Below are 21,126 nucleotides of genomic sequence, written 5' to 3'. Positions count from 1 at the left end.
GTTGTTTTACTTATTAAACTTAGTGAAATTTTTCTAACTTGGGTGGAATTTATGAAATATGCAAAGCCATTACATAATCAAGGATAACAGACAAAGTTTCCAAAGAAAACTTAGGATCTGGTTTTATTTGAAAATACTGAATACACAATGAAAGATGAATAATATGGTTTCTTTGGTATTACAGGAAGTAGTAAAAAATGTTAAACATGTGTATACATTCAACATATTTGCTTTGATTTCATGTACTTTAATTCACTGTTAATCCACAGAAAATCAGTACAGAATATATGGGGATATGGAAGAGGCTTTTACAGTGAAAGCAGAAATGACACCCAATAACTAATTTTTAACCATGAAACGTGTATACGTATGCCTGTGTGTAAGAAGGAGTTTGATTTAAAGGTTACATATCAAGTATTCAGTGTAATTATGGATCTAGATCTCTAATGAAATACTTTTGATATATGTGATCTAAAAGATATTTGGTATATTTTCAACTGAATATTTAAAACTCAGAGTAAAAATATTTAAAATTATTCTAACATATATTAAAATTTTTATAGTACATTAAACTTAACAAGATTATCACTTTATTCATTATCCTCTTTATAAAGCAAGCCTTTTACAAATACCAGATCCTACAACATTCTGGAAAATTCATGAATGGTTATTTAGGACTTTATATTCTTTGAATATATTTCTTAGAATTAAATATATTTTATGGTAGACATATTCTGCTGCTAACATACAAACATCCTTTAAAAGCAGATGGAATTTTTATACTCAAGAGTCCAATTAATGCTTCTGAGAGAATCCTTATCCTAGTATCTGCTTTGAGATTGAAGAATATTATCCCTTAAAGAAACATATTTGTAAATTATTAGTGATGCAAATGTCTCTTACCCTCAAGTGGAAATGCTAAAAATGATCATGCAATGTTGTTAAACATTATAGCAGTGTTAGATCCTTTTTCTCTCAAAGGAGCTCTTTTCATTTTAAGCTCTTAGCTCTTAAATCCCTCTGTATTTCATAATTTACTCCATTATTTCAGTCATTAGCAAATCAAAAAATAATGCTTGTGCTTATCCCAGTATTATATTAAAAAAACTAGATTTTGTCACATTCTAAATTCCTTTCTTATGGTATTGAAATTGATGGAGTGGAAAGAGGAGAATACATATATAAATTAATTTGTATAACTCTGATTTTTTAATTAAAATTGTTCAATTATTGTCAACCATCTATTCTTCAATGAATATTTCATCATATTCCAAATGATAGAGAGGTTAATTACCTTTCAACAAAATGAGCTATGGAAGAGAAAATTAAAACACATTACAGATTCTAGAAAACAAAATGATTTAAGTCCATTGGTTGAAGAACCTCAGACTTCTAAAGTTTTATTAATATTTGAAAAAAGGAATTAAAGAACAAGAAAATATGATTCCATCTTGAAGACCAGGAGAAAATATGATGAACATCATATATTTTATTATTTTAATTAATCATTTATAACCTGCTTGACAGTATGACAGTGATATCTCATTTTTTTTTCTGGTGGTAGGCACATGAAAGCAAATTCCCTAGCCTCTAAGAGTGGAAACAGCAGCAATTCAATCTAAATACTGATAGCATAAGAGTGGATGGAGGGTAAACACCAACAATGGCAATTGATTACCTTCTGACAAATAGGCTCTGAGGAATGATTTTACATTATTTGAAATAATAAAGAGAGGCATCAATTCATGAATTGTAAAGGAAAAGCAAATCGAAAATAAAATACAGAAAAATATCTTGCAAACACCTTTGCTTTAGCTAATATATGATTAGAAAAGACTTTAAATATATCTTTAAGCATTTTTTTCAAAGCTTAGTCAAAGATGAAAATTCAAAATATCTGAATATACAGTGTGAATATATATAATTAATCTACCAATTAATGTCAATAATATTGCTCTATTAGATGCAAGTTATTTTATCAAAATATTTATACATATTTATATATTATAAATACCATATAGTAACAGAAAAGTGAGGGAGGATAAAAAGGTGAAAAGGTAAATAATTTGTCTTTTAATTTGTTAAAAAGGTAAATATAGTTCTATTTTTAGATTCAGGATATAAAGTGTATTTTATTTTAAAGATTCATGTTTGAAAATGACTTCTACATAGAAGAATTTCTGATGAGTTTTTGAAAACTATAAAAGTAACTAGCAGCTAATGAGTAGCCATATTGACACCATCCCCAATAGCAGGAGGGAAGCAAGGACTGCAGTGTGTCCACTCCCTGACAGACTGTATAGTCCCTTCTCCCCATCATTCCCTCGCAAAACACTGGGGAACACTGCACCCTGAAGCATCCTCTCCAGCACCCCTGTAGGGTAAAGGAAGACTGCCACCATCCCAGGCTTTGGGCAGAGAGATGATCAACAAGGGAATGGCATCCTTCAAGTTCCCCCAGAGCCCTGTGCTCAAGAGTCTCCATCCCGTGCCTGTGCCCACCCATCCACCGCCATTATTGGGGGGAAAGGGCACCTAAGCTAAGGACAGGGACTGCATCAGATCCTACCTGCTGGATAGAAGGGGGACTGAAAAGAGGGGAAACTGATGAAGCTGCATGTAACCAGACCTTGACTAAGAAATGAAGGAATTGTGTGGACACTCAGGCCATTCGGCATTGCACTCACATGGGAATTGTATATTTTCTTGTTGGAATGTTTGATCTGGATTCTGCCAGAGTGTTTGATACTGCTCTTCTTTTTTCTTCTTTGCTTTGACTTAGTTATTATTTTATCTCACACTTCCCTTCTCCCTATTCATTTTTAATTCTGTCTTCTGTAGTAACACTATTTACTCTTCTCTCCCACTTTTTAAATTTTTATCAAGATTTTTCCTATATATTCCACTCAGTCATTACACTCTCTCTTATATTAACTTGCTGTTCATTCTATTCTATTCTACTCACTTTTATTTTACCCAGCCTCTTATTGTCCTTAACTCTTACCCATCCTGGAGGTACACAAATATATCAACAGAGTCTGACAACCTCACAACTTTCCCCAATCCCAAGTTAGATTTTCCTCTTTCTGCATCCCACCTCAGCCCCCAAAAATATTTTCTCAAAACCCTTAATTACTAACATTTACCTCAACTATAAATGACATCCAAGAGAATCTGACCTGTTATCTAATTTTTTCACCTGTTATCTTTTCTTTTATCTACCTGTGCTTCTACAAACATACACTCCTCTATCACTCATTCCTACATGTCTTCTCTTTCCTCCTCCATCCACATTAAAGAACACCTACCAATGGTAATGTGGTATAGACCAGTGATAGCACATCTTTTAGAACTTTCAATGACACAAACAGGCCATGATGGCGCGTGTACCATAAGTTCACCACCACTGGTGTAGAATGAAAAGGAAAAGTATCAAAAAAGGGTGAAAGTGTAAATGCAAGGTTTAACACATGTAAGTGATATAGGATTGGATCTGTTGATGATGATATTACCAGTAGTAATTTCCCCTTCACAGCAACAAGATTTAATCCATTAAAAATAAATAATTTCAAGCCCGAACACTATCTCTGAACAAATAAAGTTTAAAATACATTCCTGGAAGGCAGAATCTAACTAAAATGATCTTTATATTAACTTCAAACTCTCCATAGTTTACCTGTCTTCAATCTCAACTACCAAAGAAAAAAACCATACACACACACAAGCACACACAAACATGGGAAAATAAGGTAGCCAAACAAAGCCCCTAAAGTCTCCCAACTCTCTAAAGGCAGATCTGGGGGCACTAATGGAGAGGAAAGCAAACACCAGGCAGTGGAGCACTAAGAAGTGATTAAAGTTGAGGTAAAGAAACTTGGGGAGTTCAAAAAGGAAATGATTATAAAGTTGATGGAATAATCATACAAAATAACTGATACAAGCATAGAAGAAAAATAAAAAGTTGGAAAAGCTGATCAAAACAGTTTAAAACATGAATGACAAATTTATCAAATATGTAGACTCAAAAATATATGATAAATAGCAGAAATTAAAAATTATATAGAATTCATAAATTATAGAAATGACCAATGTGAAGACAGAGTTTCTGAACTTAAGAACAAATGATACATTACAGCAAATTACTCAGAGAAGTCTTAAAAATGATAAGAGAAAAAGAAAAATTCATTCAACAGCTACTACATGATCAACCTACTGTTATTTGGAATTGAAGAGAAAGTAGAAGACAGTACACATGGAATAAAAATATTGTTTACAGAAAGTATAACAAAAGTTACCAATTATGAGGAAAGATTTCAACATACATGTAAGCATAGTTTAAGAACTCCAACTAGCTACAATGAAATAATAAGCTCCCGATGACACTTCTTAGTCAGAATTCCAGAAGTTCAACCAAAAACCAGCATCTTAAATACTGTCAGAGAAATGCAGAAAGTCATATGTAAAGATAAACCTATTAGTATTACAGCAGACTTTTCACAAGAACCTGGAGTGAAGTATTTCAAGTTCTAAAAATAAACAACTTCAACCCAGACTAACTCACCTGGAAAAGCTTTATTTAAAAAAAAATAGATGTAAAGAAAAATAAAAACATTTCATGAAAAGAAAAAGTAAGAGATACATGAATATCAACACAGCACTCCAGAATATATTCAAGAATATCCAAGGCAAAGAAGCAAACAAAGCCAAAAATACAGATGAAATGAATTAATCAAGCAAAGCAAATAGATAAACAAAAACCCAAAAGAGCAATCAACAGAAAATGAACACAATATCAGGAATAAGTCAACACTTTTTAGTAATAACTCAGAATGTTAGTGGCCTCAGCTTCCCAATGAAGAAACTCAGATTGGCAGATTGTTTATAAAAACAGAATCAATTGTCTATTGTTTTCAAGAAATTCAAATAATCCAAAAACATTCATAGACTAAAAATCAAGTGATTATCTCATAATCCAGGACACTGAAAGAAAGAGGGCTAGCAATTTTACTCTGAGACATAGTAAAACTCCAGTTGATGCTGATCAGAAGAGGCAAAGAAGGTCAATACATATGGTTAAGGGAACAATTCAATAGGAAGACATAATACTTGTAAATATGTATTCACCAAATACTGGGTCACCTATCTCCATAAAACAAATACTGCTGGACATAAAAGATTAAATAAACACCAACACAACAAAATCATAGCAAGTGACCATAAAGAGACATATCACATATCACGTCACAAAGAGACATATCAATTAAACAAAAAATCAACAAAAATATTAGAAATGGACTTAATTGATATTTACAGAGTGCTGTATTCTACTACAACAGAATATACATTTTTCTCAGCAGCACGTGGAACTTTCTCCAAAATAGACCAAAGACTATTCCACAAATCCTGCTTAAATAAATACAAATAATTGAAATCACGCCATGTTTGCTATAAGACCATTGTGTATTAAAACTTAAAATCAAACTCAAAGGAAACTACAAAAAAATTTGTATACACCTGGAAACTTAATCACACACTTCTGAACATCCAGTGGGTCACAGAAGAAATCAAAGAAGCACTGAAACAATTTCTGAAATCCAATAAATTTCCAGTGCAATACAACAGAATCTATGGTACACAATGAAAGTCCTCTGAGAGAATCTTATGGCGATCAATGCTCACAATAGAAAAATAAAAGTGAGCTCAAAAAATAACTTAGTGATAAAACTCAAGTACTCAAGAAACAACAACAACAAGCTAAACCTAAACTGACTTTATTGAGGGAAATCATAAAGATCAAAGTGGAAATTAATGAAATTGAGGTTAAAAAACAGTACAAAGAATCAAAAAATTAAAGAGCTGGTTCTTCAAAAGAAAGAACGAAATAGATGAACCCTTATCCAAACTTATGAAAAGAAAGAGCAAAAAGACTTACATCAACACACTTAAAAATGAAAAATGGGACATCACCACAGACACTATCAAAAGTCAGAAGATATTTAGTAATTGCTATAAAAATTATATTTCTACAAATTGGCATGAACAAATAGCCAGATTCCTACACTACTATGAATCACCAAAACTAAATATTTAGGAACACATAGAAATTCTGAAAATTCAATAACAAATAATGAAACTGAGGGAATAACAAAAACCTAACAACTAAGAAAAGCCTAGACCTGAGAGATTCTCTGTTGAATTCTACAAGACCTTTAAAATGTTATAACAATACTTCTCAAACTCTTTAATAAAACTGACAAGGACAACAAATTTCTGGAAGCCAAGATCACTCTGATCCTCAAAAAAGAGTGAGACCCAACTAAAAGAGAAAACTATAGGCCAGCCTTCTTAATGAACATAGATGTAAAGATCCTCAGTAAAATAGTGGCAAATAGAATGCAACAAATCATCAAAAAGGATTATACATCAAGAGCAATTACCTTTCCTCCTGGGGTTGCAAGGATGGGCCAATGTATGGAAATTAATAAATATACTATACCACATAAACAGAGGCATGAAAAAAAATGATCATATCAATAGATGCAGAAAAAGCTTTTTACAAAATCCAACAACCATTTATGGAGAAAATAGGTATAGAAGAACCTTACCTGAATCTGATAAAAGTCATTTATGACAAACAAACAGGTAACATTATATTAAATTGGGAAGAACTGAAAATTTTTCTCCAAATTTAGGAAGAAGACAAGGATGCCCACTGTAACCACTTCTCTTCAACATAGTACTCAAAACCAGAGCAATTAAATAAGAAAAATAAAAGTGATACATGTAGGAAAGAAAGAAGTCAAATTATCATTATTTGTAGATGACATGATACTTTACGTAGAAGACTAAAAAAATTCCATTAAAAGACTCCTAGAATTAATAACTAAATTCAGCAATGTCCTAGGATACAAAATTAACATATAAAATTAGTAATGTTTGCATACAGAAATAAGGAACATAGTGAGAAAGAAAATAGGAAAATATTCACAGTAGTAGCAAAATAAATAAATGGATACCTAGGAATTAATCTCAACAAGGAACTAACAGACCTCTGCACCAAAAACCACAGTACTCTGAAAAAGGAGCTTGAAAAGGAGAACTTACATTGTCAAAATCGCCATACTTTCAAAACGGATATTCACATTTTATGTAATCCCAATGCAATCCCAATTTACAGCATCCCTCACAGAACTAGAGAATACAATCCTAGCATTCATATAGAATGAGAAGAGACCCAGAATAGTAAAAGAAATACTGGGCAATAACAGCAAAGCCAGAGTCATCTCAATACTTGACTTCAAAATATACTACAAAGCTACAGTGATAAAAATAGCATGGTATAAAAATTATGTAGACTTGCCGGGGATTTATCTCAGTAGTTTCACTGCCTGCTGCACAAACACAAGGACCCGAGTTCAATCCCCGGTACCAAAAAAAAAAAAAAAAAAAAACCCATAAAAAATAAAAATTATGTAGACTAGTGGACAGAAACTTCAGGATACAGAAACAACTGAAAATACAGTCAGCTACTTGGTTTTTGACAAAGGTGACGAGAAAGTTACACTGGAGGAAAGATACCCTCTAGTGTATGGCTCTGGGAAAACTAGCTATCCACAAGCAGAAGACTGAAGCTGTACCCATATTTCTCACCATATACTAGCCTAAAATAAAAATGAATCCAAGATCCAAATTTTGAAACAGAAACACTTAAACTCTTGATAGATTAAGTAGATAAAACTCTTGTAATTATAGATGTAGAAAAGTATTATTTGAATAAAACTTCAATGGCACAGGAAATAACAGCAAGAATAAAAATGGGATTATATCAAAATAAAAAGCTTATGCACAACAATAGAATCAACAGAGAGAGGAGACAACTTACAGAATGGGAAAATATTTTGTGGGCTATCCTTACAGAGGAATAATATCTAGAATATATTAAAAAATAAAAATTTAGATGGCCAAAATAAAGGACCAAATCAAAAATGGGGAAGTAAAACTAAAAACATAGAAATTCAATTTGACCCGAGAAATTCCTCTTCCAGATATCTTATTAAAAATTATCATATTACAATGATACATGTAACTATATTTATGGTAGCATAATTCATATTATCTAAATCTTAGAAGCAGCCTATATGCCTATCAATTGATGAATGCACAAAGAAAATGTGGTATCTGTACATAAGGACATGCTACTTGTCTACGAAAATGATAAATTCAAGACGTTTGGAGCAAAATGGACACATCTTGAAAAGATAATGTTAAATGAAATATATCAGACACACACATATATACATAGATGCTGGAATTTTATGAATTAATAAAACAGAATTCTCACCATCAAAGTTTACAGATGAATAAGCATAGAATGCTAGAATGATGTATAAGGAAATAGACTTAAATTGTAAAAGTCAGTTTGAGCTCATGTGTTTGCTAAATATTGATATAAATATATAGAGATATATGTGTATATAAAACTTCTGGTATACAAATATATTTACTGAGAGATTATTGAATAATGACATCCTAACTATTACAGGAGACTGAAATTTACATCATGGCTTTTGATACAGTACTTCTAAGAGCATAGAACCAAATCTCCCAGGACAATGATGGTGAAATTTTTGTAGATTTCAGTGTTAATGAATAGACAGTCCACTGGGGTATGTGTGCCATAGGTTCACCACCCATGAAATGACAAATTCAAGTGCTGTCATAGGACATATAGAGATGATACAGACATCAGCTGGTATTGGAAATTAATGAAGAACTCAAAATAATAGCACAGCAACAGAATACATAAGATGGTGGTATGCAAAAGCATTAAAGGAACCAATTTAAAGAGCTCATAATAGCCAAACTTGGAATAATTTGAGCAACAGAACAAAGAACAGAACACTTGACTATAACCTAAAATATAAAATATGCATCCATGAGTTCATACTAATATAAGTAAATAATTAAAAAGTTAGTATGGTATAAAAAAACAAATTTTCTGTGGAGACAAAGTCTAAATAATTTATGTATATATTTTATTATCTAAGCATGATTCTCTGCATTGAAGTGTGGACAACATGCCATCTAAAAAGTGCAATATAGAAATGGTGAGAAAAGAATAAACCTCACAGTACAGCTATTTTCCACACATTCTCTATAGCCAGATGATCAATTCAGTATTAACAATGACTACTAAAACTGGTAATAGGTACCGTTGATACCATGTAATGAAAATACCACACTTTACCTCTGCTGGCCTCCTTCTTATAACACATAGCCCCACTCAAATCATGAGAAAAGCATTAGAAAGGGCCTAAATTAAGGGGCATTCTGCAAAACAGCTGATTAGTACTGTACTCCTCAAAACTGTAAAAATCATCAAAACCAAGGAGCGTTCCAGGAAGTTACAGTGAAAATGATTTTAAGAAGACATAAACACTAAATGTAATATGTCTAGATAGGCTCCTGTACCTTAAATAAAAGAAGTGAAAATTCAGAGAGTGTGGATAATTTATACATTTTATTAATAATATAATAAAGATACTGGTTCATTAACTACAAAACATGCTTCATGTTAGTATAATATAATAAGAGAACTAGTTGGGGAATCTCTTTGTACTGTCTTTACCATGTTTTTGTACATATGAAAGTTTTCTAAAATGAAAATTTTATTTAAAAAATCTTCTAGCAATGTATAGTAAAACTATCTGTAATTGATAATGTTTTCTGTACAAAAAATACTGATATTTCACATTGAGACGATACTCTTAAGTGAAATAAATACGGCACACATGTGTAAATACTGAATAGTTCCTCTGGTGTGAGAAACTGAAAGTGTAAATAAAGATAATGTATAATAGATAATGTGAAATAGGAATAAAAGGTCCAAAGAGGAAGGGGAAATGAAGCAGTAGGGGAAAGGAAAGAAGCGGGGGAAAGGAAAGAAGAAAAAGGAATAAATATGAGAAAAGGAAGAAATGGAAATAGTCTTTGTAAATAAGGAGGGGTGAAGGGGTTGAAGGGAGGGCAGGGGAATGAGGAAAAAAAAATAAGAACCAAGATATATTTTATAATATTATGTAAAGATACAAATTCCCAATAATGAATGTCAGTATATTGTATGCCTAAAATGTACCAATAAAATGAATGAATGAAAAAAAAAGCACATTAATAACACCAAAAAGGTAGAAAGGAAAAGTAAGTAGCAAAATTGGATAAAACATTCATGACTATAAATTTAAGTAAGTAAATTGTCGAAAAGAAAGCACAAAGATTTTAAAATTTACTCATTAAAATGTAAAACTCAACTTATAAAAGTTAAAAAATAACACCTAAGGAAAAGAAATTGTAGGTACTCATAAGCAAGTAGATAGCTCAAGCTCAATAGTGATATCATAGTATTAGAAGCTAAATAAATTCAAGAATATTATCTTCAACTCTGAGAAATAATGTCCCTCCCTCATTAACATAAGAAAGAAAGCACTTGAAATTGCAGGTAGCTTTCTTTATGTAAAAGTTTAAAATACTTTTCAAAGTTTCCCCTAACTGGTATTTCCAGTTGTTCTCATGTTGTTAATTGCAAATGAAGCTGGATATCTTCGATGTTTTTACCTATAAAAACGATTGATATTGAACAAGCTCCCCTTCTCTGGGCACTAGGATCCTTTCCTGCCACCTGGTCAGTGCAAAGACAGATGTTACTGTTATATCTTGATGTCCCCCAAAGCCTCACGTGATTATATGTAGAGCTTTTGGGGAGTGTTTGGATCATGGGGGCATGACTCTCAGCAGTGGATTAGTCCACTGAAAGGTTTGAGCCTAAATGTGATGTTGGGAGATGAAATCCGGTTGGAGGAGGTGGATAACTGGGGGAGTGAGCTGGAAAGGCGTCTCTCTCCTTCCTCCCTGAACTTCCTCTGCTTCCCTGCAACCATGCCATAAAGCCATTGTCCTTTGCCATGCCTTTCTGTCACTCCTTGGAGCCAGCCTACTATGGACTGAAACCTCTACAAACTGTGAGCCAAAATAAATCTCTTTTTTTAACTTTTAGGTATTGGGCATTTTGTCTCAGCTATGAGAAAAGTGACTAAGACAACAGCCTACTCTGGTCACAGCGGGCTGTGTGTGCTTTTGTCTTTCCATTTCCTCTCCCTTACCCCTTTGCCTTTTCACATTATTTTAAAAGCTATTGAGAATAATTCCTGTAAATATTTTGTGGAGATGTAATAGAAAAATGCAATACAATTATTGATTGTTAGAATTAAATGTTTAGTATTCTCACAATGGCTAGTCATACTGTAAAAACTGAAAGTTTAAAAAAACCCTGAAGAGTATATTAAAATATAAACATAAAAGATTGTATCAATATATAATAAAATTTTGAAAGTTTCTAAAAAATATTGTGAAATTTTAATAAGATAAACAAGTAGAAGTGTTAACAAACAAAAACATTTGGATTTCTCAGAAAGTTTTGTCTATGAGTTTGTCATTGATTGAAAAGTATACAATTCTGAGTGAAATTGGCACTGTTAAATCTAACTAGAAGAGTATATATTGTTTCAACTTCCAAGGAGGAATTATGTTGAGGAAGCAATCCTGTATAAGTGTATGAACAATATTGATATGATAATATGCAATATCAAGGTTTTTATAATTAGGACCATTCAGATTTCTTATAAAGCTTAAAAATTAGTAAATAACCAAGAAATTGTACAATGGAATTCTGTATGAAAATTTGCTTAATTTAATAGACAATATATAATGATGTAGAAAGCCATTTATAATATTTGAACACAAATATTCATAATTATTTGTTGTAAACAATATATAGTTATGATAAGCCTTTAAATTATGTATATACTTAAGAAATTTCTAGAAGACTATCCAATAAAAAGATGATGATAGTTATCTCTAAGTAGTGGAGTATTATGTGATTATTTTCAATTTTATTTTGTGTATAATGTATAATATTCATTTTAAGGAAATGAATAGCTACTGATGCACAGTTAAGACACTGTTATGTTTCATTAATTTTGGCTGTGATGAAACAAAAAATAAACTTAATCCATCAAATTTTGCCCTTAAATATAGTAGCACAAAATAAAATTACTTGTGTCAATAACTATTGATTTAATAACAGTTAATTATTTTCACACAGAGCATAATTTTGCTATCTAGCTAAAGTAAAATAAAATAATTTACTTAATTACAAAGTTTGGCAGTATTAAACATACTAATTTTAGAGTTTCATTTTTCACAAACTATGGAACACATTGACTCAGTTTTGGCATTAAAACTTTTTGTATGTTGGCAAAATATTAACGATATTCTGATGGATAGCATTCTATTAATGATGCTTGAATTTTCCTTCTACAGATGAGTTTTCCCAATGCATTAGTTTCCTAAATTGTCCTGTACCATGGCTTCCTATTTAATGTACCACAGCATAAAAAGCACAGAAATAACTAAAAAGTATCAGTCTGGGCTTTCAGTCCATTTTTCTCCCCAGTAAATATCATTTAGATATGAAGAGATATTTGTTCCTTTGTTTGTTTACAATTTTTATGGTTACAAAAGTAACATTCAATGAGGTCATGAATTACACCTTATAAACACATGCAGACAATCACTCAACAAAGTATATTTAACAAGAATAATTTTCTAGGACTTAAAACACTCTTTGGCGACAATGTCCTACTAGCTTTTTGTTGTTGTTGTTTTCTTTCATTTTTACTGTTTTTATACTAGCCTTTTTCAGCCTTAAGATAATATTGTACCCTTAAACATTTTAAACTTAAAAATAATATTTAGTCTTGACCAAGATAAAATTGAAATTGAGTTTTTGTTAAAATAATTGTTAATAATTCTTTGAGCTTAATCATTTTCCTTGAGTTGCAAATAATTTTTATCTTTACCATATTCTATAGATAAAATTAAAAATAATATGTAATTTGCTTCTCTTTGAGCAATATCAATCATTAAAATAATAGCATTTTTAATATCTACAGTTCAATGGGGATTTAGATACATTTAGATTCATTCATTTAGGTGTCTTACGTGAATTAATTTCATCCTAATTTATTTGCATTGGCTTCTCCACAAACAGGGCCTGAGAACAAGACTTACGAGTATGTGACTTACTAAAGCTTTTGCATGTCCAGTAAGGACATGAAAAGAGCAGTATGGGGATATGAAAGGACGTATACTTATGTAACAACATGGATTCAGTGAGGTCGAACCAAATCTCCCTGAAACAGAACTCTACGAGAGTTATACTGCTGCAAAAATTATATTCTGCTTTTGATCAAAGGATCAAAGTGTCAAAGGAATAAGAATTTTGTTCCTGTTTAGTTATTGACTGTGTCCCAAAAGGAGAGGATTTTAAAGTAGAGGTTGGCCACATAGACCAGGTATAATGCCCATTTTAGTGGTAGTGTCCTCAATTTCTCTATGGAAAACAATATCAAAATTCCTCCAAAGAAAAACCATGGCAATATCATTTGCCCCAGCTATATCACTCTTGGACATATTTCCCAAAGAATTAAGGGTGGCATACTATAGAGATGCATCAAAGCATGTTTGTAACCCTACAATTCACAAGAGCTAAGGTATAGAAACAACCTAGATGCAGGTCAACAGATGACGAATGCATATTATATACAGGAGTTCATCCAAAACATGTATACACATTTCAAAAGAAAAGCTCATATAAATATTTTAATACTAAATTTATTGAGACATCATGAGATTAATATAAGTTACCTTTGGCCTTTACAATTAATTCTTAAAGTAGTGGCCATTAGCTTCCAGACATTTATTAGTGTGGTGAACTCCTACTTGAGTAACTTTGGTCATTGAAATTGTGGCACATGCATTTTCAATTTCTTCTCTAAGGGCCAGCAGTGTAATGGATTTTCTGCAGTATACAACATCCTCTAGGGTCCCTCACATGAGGGTAACACCATCTGTTGACAAAACACCGTACTATACTACTTTTCTTTTCTTGAAGTGTGTATACATTTTGGGGTGGAATATATATATATATTATATAAATATATATAAATATATATATTTCCATCATAAGAATGAAATTGTGTCATATTACTTACAAGAAAATATATAGAACTAGAAAGCATCATGACAAGATTAGCTGGACTGAGATAGTTAAGTATCACATGATTTCTTTTATATGAGAAACCTAAAAATACACAAGAATTAAAGACAGAAATGTAATAAAGAAGAGAGGACAGGAAACCAAAAGTTAGACTTCTGGAGATGAGGAAAGGGTTAAGCAGAAGAGAAGGGGAAAAGGAGGGGGAAAATTGAATTAAAATTGAATAAAATAGGTTAAATACATGTACTAACACCCCCCCCAAAATACCCCATTATCGTGTAATATTACCACTGTCCAATTAAAATAAATTTCCTACAGACTTTCCTTAGGAAAATGTTCAAGTGTGAGCCATTAAGAAAAGTGCCAAGTGCCCCAGCCATAGAGGATGGTCACACCCAAAAAACTAAGTGGATTCCAGGAGATTGGACAGGTATTGCTAGTATGTGACAAAAAGTTCTATAATTTTTATCATTTTAGAATACAGGGACTCTGATGTCCAGAGAAATTATATTGATTTACACAAGTCATGTAAGTAGAAAAAATACAAAGTTAGGATGAAGGCCTTGTACGCCTGGTTTTAGAGATGTATTTTTTTCCACACATTAAAATGACTTAGGTTTCTAAATTAGCAATGTATTTGTAGAGGTTTTCAAAATATATTTTGGTAGTTATGCATTCACATAATTGCAGGGGCATTACATAAAACCAAAAGTACTGCAGATTTTGTAAAACTATTAGGAAAATTTTCTTATTAGGTAACTCAGGGCATTTAAAAAAATAATTACTTTTTTTTTTGAAATACATATTTTTAACATAATTGTTTTGCATTTCTTTCCACCTGGAGGTTCTTTTGTTTAAAACTTTAATTTATACTCTCACAATGTAGTTCACATTATATTTCATTATTTGTGAGATTTTCCAGGAGATCAAAATTAATCTTTATGGATTTGATTTCCTCTGTTCCAAAACCAAGAGTATGCCCAGCCAACTTGTTCAAGAAGCAATCCAAAATCAATATGTAATTAATGTACTCACATGTGAGCTTTAAAAATTACCATAGTGGGAAATGTGCAATGGGAAATAAATACTTTAAGTTGAGTGATAAGTGGTGATATTAACAGTAAAAAAGCTATAAGGTGCAGACTCAGATATCACACTGACTACAATGATAAACAATCAAGAATATAGTGTAATGAACACTCAATTATGAGTGTTAATATGGAATGCTACAATTAAAATTGGAAATACTTTTTGGGTAATGGACCTACATGATTTAAAGATAGGCAGTGAAATGCAGGCAGTAAAGTTCAATTACAGTGAATGTAAGATGCATTCAAACGTGCTTTGGTGAAGTACATGATTATCAACTTCATTTTGCCAATAATACTCTCTACAGTTATGGCTGGTCACAGCTTTATTCTGATCATTTAATTTATGAACATAACAGAGGAACTGAATGGCTAGAACAGGATTTTAAAATCTTAATATGTTATTAGTGATGAATTATATGTTTAGAAAAACATAGATATTTCAAAAGTATTTTAAAAAGGTAGTAGTTATAAACCAGGATCCTAAATATAATAGAAAATTAAAAGAAAAATATGTGTCCGTGGGAGAAAAAAATGTGTATGGGAGCTGGAAACATGAAGATTGACCATTATAGTTAGTATGTCATTTTGAGAATGAGGATATTCAGTTGGAACAATTAATTTTCAAGTCTGTCAGACAAATTCGGTGTGTGTGTGTGTGTGTGTGTGTGTGTGTGTGTGTGTGTGTATGAGGGGAGTTTTCTGATATTTTGTCTGAGGAATAGATAGCAAATTGGTAAAATTTTTATTTTATTATTTCAATATATGTATTTATATAATGCCTCTTAAAAGAGTGAGGTCTTGGTATAAATTTCTGTGTTCCATAAAAGTTAGTATAGCACATCTTTTACAAAGAAAGTAGTTGTCTTTAAGACTGCCTATTCTTCAGGATAATAAAATTGTTCAAAATATATGCAAATTGCTTGGGAAGTGTTGATCTGAATGATATGTTCATATCTTTAACTGACAGATTATTAAATAGTAAAAAGTGAATATTGTATATGGAATTACACTTAAGAAACAGTCCAAATGGAAAACACAAATTAAGACTGTTTATATGAAAACAGTAGGCTATTGAAAAAATACATATTAAATTGCACTATTTGTTTTACCAGGAAACATTAAATGAGTTTAAATATTTCCAAATTATGAATTATTGTCTATGTGTTATCTTTAAAAATCTGATTGTTACAAAATATTGCATCAGAATGTTAATCTTGTATTTTTTCATTATAACCACCTCAACTCACTAAAATGATAAAGTTATACAAATAATAGTTATGAATCATCTTAGTGACAGTGACTTCTATCATAGTGAATAGTAAGAAAAACAAAGATAAGGTTTTCATAATCTTGAAAAAGGTACTGAGCTAGTGTCTTTAGTTGTGATTACAATTGCATTTTATTAGTATTTTCTAGACAATGATGAAGTTCAAAAAATATACAAACAAACAGGTAAGGAGACTTTACCTTAGAAACTTAAAGCCTTTGATGGTCCTGTTTTATTTATTCCTTATCTCTTGGATTTTTAAATACACATTTATATTTAACGTTAGTAGACTTTATTTTCTGAGAAGTTTTGATTTACAGAGAATTTTGCATAAAGTACCAAGAGTTCCTATATATATCCTCTACCCCACATCCCAGTTTTCCCTAACATTGAAGTACTGCATCAGTGTGGTACATTTTTCAAATTTGATGAACCAATATCGATCCATTATTTATTACTTAAAGTCCACAGTTTGCACTAGAATTCACTCCCTATGTTGTTCATTTACCATGAGTTTGGGGAAATGCATACTGTAACAAATCCACCAACAGAGTATCAGAGACGATAATTCTCCCAATCTAAAAATATCTACTGCTCCACATAGTCATACTTTCTTTTCTTCATCTTTTCAATCATCTGGCAAACATTGCTATCTTACTGTCCAGAATTTTTTCTTTTTTTTTGGAAAATGTCACATTGCACTCCTTTCAAATAGATTCCTTAACTCACCAATTGTATTAATGTCTTCTATGCCTTTTTGAGGTAAGATAGCTAATTTTTTTTCATTTAGTCACATTTAACTATACAGATGTTCCTAAATTCATTTATACATTCACCTATTGATACATATGTTAGTTTTTCACAATTTGGGAAATTATGAATAAAGCTGCTATAAACATTTGTGTGTAGCTATATACGCATATATTTTTTCAGCTATTTCAGGTAAATACTTAAGAACATGATTGCACAATATACCTGTGCTTGGATTTAGAAGAAATTTTCAAGTTGTCTTTAAATGAATATAGCATTTTATATTTTTCCCAGCAATGAATAAGAGTTACTATTGCCCCACATACACCCTTATTAATATTTAACATTCTCAGTCTTTTGGGTTTTACCCATTCTATTGGGTACATATTGGATTGTCATTATTGCTGGCATTTGCAGTTCTGTCACATGCTTATTTGATATCTGGATATCTTATTTTCTGAAGCAACTGTGAGATCTTGTGTACATTTTTTAATTTTGCTGGTTCTTTTTCATATTAATACTTCCATGTACATTTTTAAAAATAATCTTTAATCAGGCATGTGTTTTACTAATATTTTTCTACCAGTTTATGATTTGCTTTTCACTCTCTGAACCTGTTTTTATAATGTAGATATTTCCTATTAATGAAGTCCAACTTATCAGTATTTTCTTTCATAGATCCTACTTTTGGTATTTTGTCTAAAAACTCACTGCCAAAACCAGGTCACCTTGATTTTCTCATGCTACATACTATAATTTTTAATAATTTTGTATTTCACATTTACATCTCACACATTTCCATACATTTTAGTTAATTTTCATGAACTGTGTATGCCCTGTTTCTAGACAAATGTTTCTACATTTGAATCACTACTTACCTAGAACCATCGCCCCAACTCCTTTTTTCAAAGATCAACTGATTTCAATTATGTACAAAAATTTTAGGTCCTTTTTAATGTGTCATTAATCTATTTGTCTATTGTTTTGATAATATCATATTATTGTTACTATTGTAACCTTATAGTAATTCTCAATGTCTGGCAACATCTGTCATCTAACTCTCTTTCTTAAATGTTATGTGATTTATTCTGGGTAATTTACCTTTCCATAAAAAGTATAAAATCAGTTTCTTAGAATGAAAAGATCAACTTGCAAAGATTTTGACATTTTACTGATTCTATAAAACAAGTTGGAAAAAACTAACATCTTAACAATATTATCTCTACCTTTCTCTGAATAGGAAGTATCTCTGCATTTGTTAGTCAAATCGTTTTTTTTTTTATCAGCATATTTATGTCTCTTATATACTTCATTAGATTTAACTTAAATATTATCATTTATTTTGTGCTAATGCAATTGATAACATATTTTTAGTTCTTAATTTAAAAATTTTAAAGATTGAATATACAAAATGTAAACCTTGCAACATGTAAACTTACTACAATTACTTTTAGTTCTATTGTTTACTAGCTTGTTGGAATTTTCTACATGGACTCCTGTCAGAGCATATGAAGAAAGCTTTAGTTTGTCATCATCATTAACTGCATGTATAAAGGGTTTGGTGTAGGTTTATTTTACTAAGTTGAGGATGCTGTTTTCTACTTCTTGTTTGCTGAGAGTTTTGTTAATTTTTAATATCATGAATGTATGTTGGATTTTGTCAAATATTTTTCTACACCTGTCTATATAATTTGATTTTTTCTTAGCCATTTGAAGTGATGAATTATATTAGTTGATATCAAATATGGAGTTATCCTTGCATATCTGATATAAAGTCATTTTGTTTTGATTTATAATTCATTTTTATATATTGTTCAATTTCTATTGATACTATTTTGTTGTTGAGTTCTCATCATATGTATGAGCCTATGGTTTTATCTTCTTCTAATATCATTAGTTTGAGCATTAAATTAATTTCTACAAAGTTATATCATTAAAATCATTTCATAAAATTATGACATTTGTTTATTAATTGGTTAATTTCATTTTTTTACATTTGGGAATTGGTTTAATTTTCTTTATATATATAGGTACATTCAGAAAATCTTTCCTGTTTTTGTTGTGAGTTTGTTAGAATGTATCTTCAAAGAGGGTCTATTTCATCAGTTGTACAATTTTGTACATAGCATTGTTGATAATACATTTATAACACCTTTATAATGGGTACATGATCAGTGCTGATAGTCTTATTTCTGATACTAATAATTTGTGTCTTCTTTCTTTATTTCTTGGTTAGTCTGGGTAGATATTATGAACTTATTTTATATTTAATGAATTTAATTTTCATTTATTTTTCTCTATTGATTTCAATTACTTTGATTTCTACTATTTCTTCTCTTGTTGCTCATATTGAATTTAATTTATTCTTGCTTCTCTAGTTCCCTAAGGCAGAAGCTTATATTATTGATTTTAGATATTTCATATATATGTTAAATATATATAAAATATTATATATAATACATACGAGTATAGAAACATACAGGTATTCAATGGTACAATATTTGAAACATTATTTGCTTTATATCTCACACATTTTGATAGTATTAAAATTTCAATTTTCTTATAAATAATTTTAATTTTTTTCTCAAGATTTCTTTCACCTACTTATTATTTTACAATCGTGCTATTTATCTCCAAATATTTTGAGATTTTTTTTTCAACTTATTCTCTATTAATGCTTTTTTTCATTATTTCCATTATAGTTTGAGGGCATATTTTGTACTATTTATATGTTTTTAACTTGGTAAAATTTGCTGTATTATCTGGACTGCAGCATTATATATTAGTAAGTTTTCCTAGTGCTGGACAAAATACTCAATACCATCAACTTAAAGGAGGAGAGAATTAATTCACATTATTGTTTCTGGGCTTTAGTTCCTGTTTGGCTGGCTTGATCATAGACACATCATGGTGGAATGGCAAGGAGGAGAAAAACCGCTCACCTATTTGTAGCTGGGAAGAGAAGGAAGGAAACAACAAAGAGGAAGGCATCAGGGACCTGATACAGACTCCAAAGTCGTGCCTTCATTATCCATTCAGACTTATCTAGAAGCATGTTTTACTACTTCCCTAAGTAGCTCTCAAGACAGTCAGGTTTACAACTAAGTTTAACTTACATTTCATTCTACTTCTTGTCAACTTGACAAGCAAATGCATCTCTTTGAACCATTTTTACCCTCCAAATAAACAGAAGGTCATAGTTTCACCTAATGTGATATAACTGTCCCACATACAATCCAAAACACACTAACTCAACCCAAATTCTCAATAGTTTCAGCACTGTTCAAAAGTCCAAATCCACAGTTTCTTCTAAGACTCAAGGCAAACTTGTAGTAAAAAATTCCAACAAAAAGTAAAAAAAACATGGCTCATTTTATTAATATACAGTATTATAGGATAAGCATTTCCATTCAAAAGGGAAGAAATGATAGAACAGAAAAGACCAGGATCAAGATAAGACCAAAACCCACCAGGGCAAGACTTAAGTCCTGTATGCCCAGGTCATGTTTATGAGGCACTTGGTGGTCAAAAGTGAGTTCCAGGGGGCTTAGATAGCCTCATTCCTAAGGCTTTACCCAGTGTAGACCACACGTCTTTTCTCTTAGGCTGGTTTTATTTGCTGCCTGCAGCTTTTCCTGGCAGATGTTGCTCACTTATGACATATTTAATACCATATCTCTATCAAAGCTTCGGCCTTAACTTCTGCAGCTTAACACATTTCCCTTTCAGGGCATTTTTGTAGCCTCCTAGGCTTTCACTGAAACATGTATGGACTCCTGCTTGATGCCGTCACTCTTGCTTCTGCATGCTAGTAAATTCAGCATCATATGGATGATTCCAAGGTCTGCTGTCAGCACAAGGAATATTTGGGTCCCTCTGGTGCATGAGTGGCTGAGCAGGATGAA

The sequence above is a fragment of the Heterocephalus glaber genome, unplaced genomic scaffold, assembly GCF_053883595.1.
Source record: "Heterocephalus glaber isolate CG9 unplaced genomic scaffold, H.glaber_assembly_v1.0 deba00000470, whole genome shotgun sequence".
NCBI lineage: Eukaryota > Metazoa > Chordata > Mammalia > Rodentia > Bathyergidae > Heterocephalus > Heterocephalus glaber.
The sequence above is the reverse complement of the archived record's forward strand: the minus strand, read 5'-3'. Positions refer to the sequence as shown.